General features: G+C 35.2%; 1 long non-coding RNA gene across 1 annotated transcript; it reads right to left on the bottom strand.

The window, feature by feature from the left end:
* Nucleotides 1–3222: 3222 nt before the first annotated feature.
* Nucleotides 3223–10201, bottom strand: LOC133572651 (uncharacterized). Its single transcript, XR_009810561.2, has 4 exons — nucleotides 10087–10201; nucleotides 8412–8518; nucleotides 4647–4721; nucleotides 3223–3746 (listed from the first exon to the last, which is right to left on the bottom strand). It is a non-coding gene; the product is annotated as an uncharacterized lncRNA (long non-coding RNA).
* Between the last annotated feature and the right edge of the window lie 1128 nt (nucleotides 10202–11329).

The following is an 11329-nucleotide window of genomic DNA, read 5'->3' as shown; positions in this document are numbered from 1 at the left end:
CAGCAAGTCTTAAATTACACATGAGTGTGAATGTGAATTTATGTGGCGGGGGTTTGATTGATTGAGACTTTTAATAGTAGATTGCACAGTACATATTCCGTACAATTGACCACTAAATGGTGACACCCGAATAAGTTTTTCAACTTGTTTAAGTCGGGGTCCACATTAATCAATTCATGGTAAAAAAAAAACAACCTGTTAATGTTTGTTATTTTAATTTGTATTTTATTATTCCAAATTAATACATTTAGATCATTAAAAAAAGGTTCACCATTGGTATTTTAGTTAAAATGTTATGAATCTGTGTCAATACAATTATTTAAATAATGTAATAATGTTCATAAATAAAAATAGTTGATTCATTTCATAAATGTATGATATTTTATAAATTACTATACTTTTATAGTATATGCAGTGGTATATTTATAGTCATTCTGCTAAAACAATAATTCTGGATTTTAACAAATACAGTGATTTGTTGTATTGGTCTATTTAGACCGTTAGGTGGCAATGTGGTAACATGGTAGAATTGAATGCAATTTTCAAAAACAACATAACAAAAGTTCTCAATGCAAATATATCAGGATTGTCTTAAATTAACCAAATACTAGTAAATGAGTTCCCATGATGCATCAGAGCTCCAGTAGTTTGGGTCTGTCCCCTGTAGTAGGAGTTAATGCCTCCAAACAACCAGTATTACAAGGAGTAAAAGTGACAAAAACGTTGATCTTTTTGGTAGTGAATGTACATTATCATTCTATACTATACCTTCTACCATTATTACTAAGTACACACCATCTATACGCTGACCAACAATTACTCTCGGTTATATTTGAATTTTTATGATATATATATATTTTTTTCTTGAAATAAAACTGGTTTTAAAAGCTATTTTTATTGTTATAAGTCAGATCTTCACATAAACACATATATATATATATTTTTTTTATTTTATTTTATTTTATTTTTTTTAAATTTATTGTATTTATTTATTTTTTTTAAATACTATAACTTAACTCAAATGTACTTTCATATGAAAACATTTGTATCGAATACACAGCTTGCACACCTCAGAATATTAACTCCTTTTTAGGTAAATATATATACCGGTAATCAAATTAATTTAATGTACATTTTGATGACATTAATTCATTTTAGAGCTTTAGGGCTGAAAATTGCACTAATAATACACAACTCTATTTATTGTACACATTTGTCCGGTTTGATTTTATACATATTTCATTTTGTTATTTCAAATCATTGCTTTTGTCTCATTTTTACACAGATTGTACACCGTTCTACAGTATTTTTTATTCACATAATAAACTGTTTATCAAATAGTACTTTTTGTTCTAAAAGGTGCAAAGTATGTTTTCCCCAATGTAAGCAGGAGGTGGGTCTCAATTGCTAATGAAGTGAAAAGTTAACAGTAGCGAGTCCAGAGGCTCACACATGGTTAGAGCGATGTGTTGATTGAGCTGTAAGAGCCCCCACAACTCAACACAACCAGATGTATGCAGCTGGCACACTGCTGACAGAGAACTACAAGTAACCTTGTGACCTTTACGCCTATCCATCTATTAATACACTATTACTTTACACACTGAGATTATAATACTGGATTTTAAATACATATTGTCCATATATGTCTGGTAACATGTCCAAAACTCACACATAGTTAACTTATAAAATAGTTGGTGTCTATTTTTATGTGTATTACAATTAGCACATCAAACGTGTCATTTTCTTGTTGTAACCCTCATTTTATTTTCATCATTAATGTATTTAATTTATTTCCTTATGCACAATGTGCCTATATTTGCACACACACACACACACACACACACACACACACACACACACACACACACACACACACACACACACCTATACAGTATATACCGGTATATACATTATATATACATATAATATATATATATATATATATATATATATATATATATATATATATATATATATATATATATATATGTATGTATATACCGTACATATATGTACATACAGTAAATATACAGTAAATTATTACATTACATGGTAAAGTCTACTTTTTGGAACTAATGCTATTTTACCACTGTTCATGTATTGTTTAAGTGAATCTTTTACATTCTATGAATTACTGTAAAAATGCAATCAGATCAATGACCATGACTTTTAATTAGTAAGAAATTGCAAATTTTACAGTTAATTTTATTGTGCATGCATACATTGTGTTTCCCAAAGAGGCAAATGAGGCATATTCATTGGAATTGCCCATAAACAAGTTACTAAAAAAAAAGAAGCTTATTCATGTCAGCTTTGTGTCATATTTGTCATCCATCCATCCATTTTCTACCGCTTATTCCCTTCGGGGTCGCGGGGGGCGCTGGAGCCTATCTCAGCTACAATCGGGCTGAAGGCGGGGTACACCCTGGACAAGTCGCCACCTCATCGCAGGGCCAACACAGATAGACAGACAACATTCGCACTCACATTCACACACTAGGGCCAATTTTTAGTGTTGCCAATCAACCTATCCCCAGGTGCATGTCTTTGGAGGTGGGAGGAAGCCGGAGTACCCGGAGGGAACCCACGCAGTCACGGGGAGAACATGCAAACTCCACACAGAAAGATCCTGAGCCTGGGATTGAACCCCAGACTACTCAGCACCTTCGTATTGTGAGGCAGACGCACTAACCCCTCTTCCACCGTGCTGCCTCATATTTGTCATAATAAATAATAAATAAATGGAAACAAAATGAAATAATAATAATGATAATAACAATAATAATAATAAATGCAATTACATGTTTGGTTTATTCTGTAAATATGCAATCAGTTCAATGGACAATACTTTTTGTTCTCCATAAGTAATAACAATACAAATAAATACATAAATAAATAATAATTAGTGAAGTAAGTTATATTTCATATGGTGAGATAAGTAAGATTATCTAGAAAATGAATGGATGGATTAAATAAATTCAGAATGTTTATCATTGTTCTTCTTCTTTGTACTTTGTAAACACTTTAAGTTTGAAGAGTTTTTTTGAAGTGGATTAGATTAGTACATTGTTTGATTTCTTTGCTTAATCCATTCCATAATTTAATTCCACATACTGATATACTGAAGGTCTTAAGTGTTGTACGTGCATACAAATGTTTTGTCAAAGAAAATATTTTTCAGAGACGTTCAGGGGTTGCAAAGTGTGTTTTAATGTTAATTTTTTTTATTTAGAAAAAGTCACCAGCCAATAAATAAAAAAGAATGCTGGCTACCCATTTATAACAACAACAAATATGCATAGGAGTGGCATTGATAACTAATTCATAACTAACACAGGAGCAAATGTCAACTAGCTGAGTCTGTGTTCAGTGTATTTTTTTTCTGAATATCAATTTTTCTTTCTCAGCAGCTAAAAAAGAATAAATAAAGACAATGTAAGAATGTGTTGCAGTAATCACTTGCATTAATTTTAAACAAATAGTGTATCATAAAAAAGTACAACGACAAATATGCTATTATACATGTTTTTTTTTTTTTACATACACAATTAGAACTAGTGTGTGTCTGCGTTAGATGGAAGGTGAGAAGTGAGAAGAGAGAAGAGATGGGGGTGCAGGGGTCCAAGGAAGGGCTCCTGGTGCATGAAAGGCGGTGGGTTGGTAGGTGGGCAGGCTGCCCAGTGAGCGACGGCAGTGGTGGTAGTAGCAGGGCACTGACTCGCCTCCTCTGTTTATTTTGCTTTCTTCATGTTGAACAGAGAACAGGTTCAGCGTGAGGTGAAACGGAAAGGTGTGTGTGTGTGTGTGTGTGTGTGTGTGTGTGTGTGTGTGTGTGTGTGTGTGTGTGTGTGTGTGTGTGTGTGTGCGTGTGTGTGTGTGTGTGTGTGCGTGTGTGTGTGTGTGTGTGTGTGTGTGTGATATATATGAGATACATGAGCTGCAAGCAATTGTTGCATATACTGCTGAATTATGTCAGGGGATAAGGGAACACATACTTCTCAATGTATTATTGTTATTGAACTACTCAGTAAAATAGAGCACATGCAAACTTACAGCCGAGATCATAAACATATTGTTGAATTAATACCATTCAAAACTACAACTAAAAACTAGGGATGTCATGTCAAGTTTTTTTTTTTTTAACTCAGATCTGATTCTCTGACAAAAGTTTATAGAAGTGAAAATATTTGATAGAAAGAAACTAAAGTAAACACAATAACACATTTTTACAACGCTTATCCTATTAGATTTAGAATTTGTTGGTGTTGGTGTAAATCATGTAATGCATTACATTTGTGGTATTAAATGTTTAGATTCATTTTCTTCAACAAAATAAAATAAATAGTGCACAATAAGCAAAGAAAAGCAAAAACTAAATAATTCCCTCAAAGCCTTCCTCCAGATTTTTACACCCTGAGTTTGTAAACAATACCAAAAACAACCATAAAAATGATTCTGTAATAATAAGAACAAGAAAAAGGAAAATATCGATTTAATCCCTTCAGTATACTGATACTACACTCGGTATCTATAGTATCGACATATGGATCGATCACCCCTACTTTACACATAAGCTTTAGCGGTTAGCTTCTTTTGTCGTCCTGCACGGTGTGTGTGTGTGTGTGTGTGTGTAGCATGCTTACCCATTATTTTTCCTCTAGTCCTCAAGTGGGAGAAAACTTTTCGCCATGGATTCATATCTTAGAAGTGGCTTCGCACTGTGGATAGACAACACTTTTTTTTTTTACAGCTTGCCTCTCAAATTGGAGCCGGTGTTCTGGCAAGACATGCAACCCGCTGAAATTTATGCAACTCCTGCACGCGTGTAATAAAAAATAAAATACGGAAATGTAATTGTGTCTCCTTGAGCGTGAATCCGTTTTGTAGGAATCTTTTACACGAGTGCGATTTTCAGACATGTAAACACCGAGACAAAGCTGCTGTAAAAATCTGGGGTGTTTGGTCTGTTGCCTAGCAACGGCGGCATGAATGGTGTCGCAAGCAGCAGCCTCGTCTGCAGACGGAGGGATGTACACTCCGATGAAGATTGCAGAAGTAAACTCCCTTGGCAAATAATATGGTCGAATTACAACATACTGTATATATGTATATATATATATATATATATATATATATATATATATATATGTAATATGTAAATATTACATATATGTTATACTTTATATTGCTACTATGGTACATTTTTAGTCTACTTAATGCCTGCATTATCCTTTCCATCCTTACCCTTTCCATCCTTTGAAGCTGAGCTACTGTGTGGAACAATTTCCCTTGTGGATCAATAAAGTTTGTCTAAGTCTAAGTCTAAGTCTAAAATATGAAAAATCGTTACTAAAAAAACTAACTAAAATGCTACTGGTAACGACAGGGGCAGTTTTAGCTACAGGGCCATAATAGTGTAGTAGCTGCCCATTCTTTAGGGGGCGCCTAAAGGATGAAGGGGGGGTGGGGGGGGACCATTCATATTTATTTGTGCTCGGCGTTTTGCTCATCAGATCAGGATACGTGTGTCAGATGGGCGCCCTCAAGAGAAACACATAAAACCAAACCCAGTCTCAAACATATAGCGGTGCGCTTGAGTTGCAACAGGAAATATTCAGAAATATTTCCCCTTGCTTTGAATTTGCACTCTTTTATTTGCTAATGGCATCTTACCAAACAGCCACCCACACAGCACTAAACTACATAGTCACCAACTCCAACCACTATCTCATTGACGCTGCAATCAACACAAACACACGGCGCCACTAAATAATAGTTTGGTTTATACCAGGGAGTCTCAAACTGGGGTACGTGTACCCAGGGGCGCTGCTAGGGATTTTGGGCCCCATGAAAAGAATCTTTACAGGGCCCCCAACACAGTGTCATTATTTTTTCTGTATTATAATTTCATCATCAGAGGCCCCCCTCCATCATGGGCCCCTAGAATCCGTCTCCTTTACCCCCCCTTTTCGGCGCCCCTGCGTGTACCACTAGTGGTACTCGTGCTCCAGCTAGTGGTACACAAAATAATCCCTTAATTAAATATTCAAACACAGTGTTACTGTTCAAACTGTGCGTAATGTTACAGTGGCCAAAAATATTAAATATGTGTGTTAACTTAAACCTCTGCCTTGTTTTTATTGAATACTTAGGCCTACTACGCTACTGTATTTTAATGTTGGTCATTATGGTCGTACTTAGAGAGAGCCAAGTGTTTTCTGAAGTGTTTGAAAACCACTTGTTTATACATTGCAAGATTACTGTTCTACATGTTCCAAAAGGAGTGGGAAGAAGCAGAGGGGATTTAAATTATTGGAATTCTTCCCCATAGTTACTGATAGTTTCATTCCTGTCTGTACTGAATGAGTACGAGGTTGCCTTTTTATGTAAATAGTAAAATAAAAAGAATAAATATATTTAATACTAATGTTAAAAAAACACAAGATACACTTACAATTAGTACACCAACCCAAAAACCTCCCTCACCCATTTACACTAATTCACACTCATTCACACAAAAGGGTTGTTTCTTTCTGTTATTAATATTCTGGTTCCTACATTATATATCAATATATATCAATACAGTCTGCAAGGGATACAGTCCGTAAGCACACATGATTGTGCGTGCTGCTGGTCCACTAATAGTACTAATAGTTAATTTTACTCATTTTCATTAATTACTAGTTTCTATGTAACTGTTTTTATATTGTTTTACTTTCTTTTTTATTCAAGAAAATGTTTTTAATTTATTTATCTTATTTTATTTTATTATTTTTTAAAAAAAAGACCTTATCTTCACCATACCTGGTTGTCCAAATTAGGCATAATAATGTGTTGATTCCAAGACTGTATATATCGGTATCGGTTGATATCGGTATCGGTAATTAAGAGTTGGACAATATCGGAATATCGAATATCGGCAAAAAGCAATTATCGGACATCCCTACATTTAATATATAAGTGCAATCTCCCTTATGTGAAATGTTGCTGTTTTTTATGGATTGTAATTGAAACCATTGTGCAATATTACGCTAACTGTGCAATATTACTCTTCTCATGGCAGCTAAATGTACATTCCAGGAAAAGTTGTTCTTATTTATTTATTTAATTCGTTTTTTTTATTTGTTTGTTTTTTTCTGCACTGAATAGGATCGCATGCAACAAAGTTGTACGCTGGCCCTAGTGTGTGAATGTGAGTGTGAATGTTGTCTGTCTATCTGTGTTGGCCCTGTGATGAGGTGGCGACTTGTCCAGAGTGTACCCGCCTTCCGCCCGAGTGCAGCTGGGATAGGCTCCAGCACCCCCGCCACCCCAACAGGGACACGCGGTAGAAAATGAATGGATGGATGGGCTCTACAATGACTATAAAGGTTGTACTAAATCTTGCAGATGCACTCAATTTTAAATTGACGCCTTGTGCAGAATTAGCTATTTTTGGAATTCCACCAAACTATCAAAAAATTAAGCAGACTTTTAGGGATAGTATCGCCTTTGCATCATTAATAGCTCGGAGAAGGATTTTATTGGAGTGAAAATCTCAGTTTGCCCCCAAGGCCTCTCTATGGCTTAAGGACCTCATGTTTTTCTTAGATTTAGAGAAAATTAAATTCAATCTAAGGGGTACACCAAAACAATTTGACTTGACCTGGGGCTGCATAATTAGCTACATAGCTAAATTAAAGACACTATTTGATGGATGTAACACTCACTGTTGACAATGAACCTTTCCACTTACCTCAACTCTTTTGTTGTTGTTGTTGTTGTTGTTGTTTTTATTCAGTGAACCAAAATAAGTGTCTGTTTTCTCAGTACCTGTATTATGATTTCCCTATCAAATGAATAAATAAATATTATTAAAAAAAAAAAGGTTGTACTAAATAAAAGACTAAAGGTAACACAAATAAATACGCACAAAATGTATGATGCATAATACTTTCATTAAATAGTACAAAAATGAAGAGTAATTTAAATAAACTCTGTCGATAAATTGATAAATCCGGCATTAAATGTATTTAATTAACAAATAACTGTATAATAGGTCCTTGTCAAAAACTAAACAAACACTGCAGGCTCAGCATTCTCCTTCCTCAAATCCTGCAAACAAGTTGAACTGTTTCTTAAACATTATCACACTAGCTTACAATCGCAATGACATAAAACAGTACAATTTCATACATTCCCGACAGTCTATAAAAATAATAAAAGAAGATAAACCAACCCAGACGCTGTGATATTGGAACATTACCCTGATGCTGTTCAGTCGAAATTGACAGGGCAGACACCCCTTTGTTTCAATTTATGTCAGTCCCTAAATAAACTGAAGTTGGTATAAGACAATTCCATATTGTGTTTGTGCAATTGTGAGCGTGCGTGTGTGTGTGTGTGTGTGTGTGTGTGTGTGCTTGCACCTGCATGTGAAAAGTTGTGTCTTGGGAATGAGCACTCAAGGCCAGTCTTATCCCCCACAAAGAGGAGGAGGAGGAGGAATGAAGATGAGGAGCGAGCCGAGTGAAGGCTAGAAGAGGCACAATGATAGGAGCAATGAGGGGAAGGGGGGGTACTGGGGGGGGGGGGGGGGGGGGTAAGCGTTTGGGTGGACCACGGGGCACAGTGACATTACATCTGCCCTACAAAACCTCCCTCTGAAGCCATCACGAGCAAAACAATTATAAATATTTTTAGAGCCATATAAAGTATCAGGGGTGTTCACACCTTTTACATTTAATTTGAAAAAAATTAAATGTTGTTTAAAGCCATGGAGATATTCTTCACATTATTAAATCCATTTAATGTGCGTCAAAAAATGCTAAGCCAGAGGTCTTTAGTAGGGTCTGGGAGGCCCAGGGGGTCTGCAGAAGTACTGCAGGGGTGTCGTGAAATTTTGGTTGAGTAGACTTTTTTAATATATATATATATATATATATATATATATAAACATATAATTGTGTGTTCTTCTGCAATTGTTCCATTAATTGAAATGTCTTTATGTAGACATTAACATTGATCCAACACAATGTTTGAAAATAGCAGTGTACCTTGCATGTTTTAAAATAAAAACATGAATAAATATTAATACTTTGATGGTCATTTTAGCATTTAAGATAGCTAGCTGTATTTGTATTAGTTTGATTGTCTGAAAAGTGATGTAAACGTTTAAAAAGACGAACACAATTAAAGAGTATAGTCTTTTTCTTTTTTTACAATTTTATGAAAATGTAGTGAAAGTGTCGCTCAACTTTTCATTCAACAATTTTATTAATCAATAAGAACCCAGGCGCATATTTGCTTAAAAATGATGCAATATATATCACATATTTTTCATGTTTTAAAAAACACAAATTCATGTGAAAGATGTGCGGTGTACACTATATCCGTCAGCTTGACAGCTTTTGTGCTTAAGAACTTGTATTTATTCCAAATTAATGGATGCTATTTTCTTTAATATTAACATATTTTCAATTATGACAATTACGCCACCTCAGACATTTGTCACGACTATTTTAACGGTCGACTAATGATCGATTATCTTAACGATTAGTCGACTACTCGGACTGTAAAGCGTTGAGGTATTTTGAGGCATGTGCTAACGAACAGTAAAGAAAGACAATAAAAATGATGACTATTTCAGAAATATTTATGTAACTGTGCTGCTCATTAGGCTGGTAGAAAATAAAAATGACAATTCAACTTTTGTTAATTTAAACGCAAGGACAGGAAAAGAGCTAATTACTAAGTATCTAGTTTTTATGGAAACAAAGGACAGTCAAAATAGCAGCAATCACAACAATTGCACAAAACAACACCAAAGCTTTCTGTTTTTCATAAATAGACAATGTATTTTGTAATGTTTAGAAAGATGAACACATTTATATAAAAAAAGTTTAGCTGGCTAAAATGATAGTTAAAGCAAATTTTTACGCAACTCTGTATCTCTGTTGTTAGCTAGTTAGCTAACAAGCTAACTAGACTTACCTTCAGATGTCCGACAAGCCTCTGCTTAAAATGCTCCCGCATCACAGACATACTGCCATGAAAAGTTAAGTCCACTTTGATGTTTTTAGGGAGAAATGTTCCCATACTTACAATGTTTTCACCTGCCGTGTTGTTGCAGTGCTAACAGCTATTTATCTATTTCTGTTTCTTGGCAGTCATCGGCCGCATTGACTGGCTCACGTTTGTTTCTGACACGAGCAATGACGTCACCGACTATTATCAACAAATTTGTCATCGATACATTTCACCGTATTTTCCAAGCTATAGAGCGCACCGGTATTTAAGCCGCACCGACCAAATTTTTGTATTTTTAAGTTGATGTTTTTACATATATTAGCTGCACCGGACTATAAGCCGCAGATATAAGCCGGGCTGAAAGATTTTTTAAATGTTTATTTACAAACCTCAATTATTTCCAAACGGTGTCTGAAAGACGGCAGTAAAACGGGGGATCAAACAAAACGGAAGTCATTGCTATGGATCCACTAGCTGCGGAAGTTAGCTTTCCAATCAGCTAAACAGACTAAATAACTCCACGGTGACGTTTTGGTGAATTTACAAAACTGAAACAATGCAAAAAGAATACCATTGTAGGTTAATAATACTAACACAGACATGTGTAAACTTGTTAGCATATTCGCTAATGCTAACAACACTAGCTTGATTGCATGTACACATGTGCATGAAAACACGCCTACGGACATGACACATGGAACGGTTTAGTAAGTATGAATAGTTTTACTTTTATGGTAAAACTTACAAACGTTGCTTGGAGTGACGAATGAAGAATCCTTTGAGCATAAACGCTATAGACAAGGGGTCCCCAAACTTTATGACCCGGGGACCACATTGGGTTAAAAAAAACTGGCTGGGGGGCGGGCTGTGGGTTTGTATGTGTGTGTGTGTGTGTATATATACATATATATATATATATATATATATATATATATATATATATATATATATATATATATATATATATATATATATGTATATATATATATATATATATATATATATATATATATACATATATATATATATATATATATATATCCATCCATCCATCCATTTTCTACCGCTTGTCCCTTTTGGGGTTGCGGGGGGCGCTGGAGCCTATCTCAGCTGCATTCGGGCGGAAGGTGGTGTACACCCTGGACAAGTCGCCATCTCATCACAGGGCCAACACAGATAGACAGACAACATTCACACTCACATTCACACACTAGGGACCATTTAGTGTTGCCAATCATGTTTTTGGAGGTGGGAGGAAGCCGGAGTACCCGGAGGGAACCCACACAGTCACGGGGAGAACATGCAAACTCCACACAGA

The sequence above is a fragment of the Nerophis lumbriciformis genome, linkage group LG30 (assembly GCF_033978685.3).
Source record: "Nerophis lumbriciformis linkage group LG30, RoL_Nlum_v2.1, whole genome shotgun sequence".
NCBI lineage: Eukaryota > Metazoa > Chordata > Actinopteri > Syngnathiformes > Syngnathidae > Nerophis > Nerophis lumbriciformis.
Note: the sequence above shows the minus strand (reverse complement) of the source record. Positions and strands in the feature narration are given on the sequence as shown.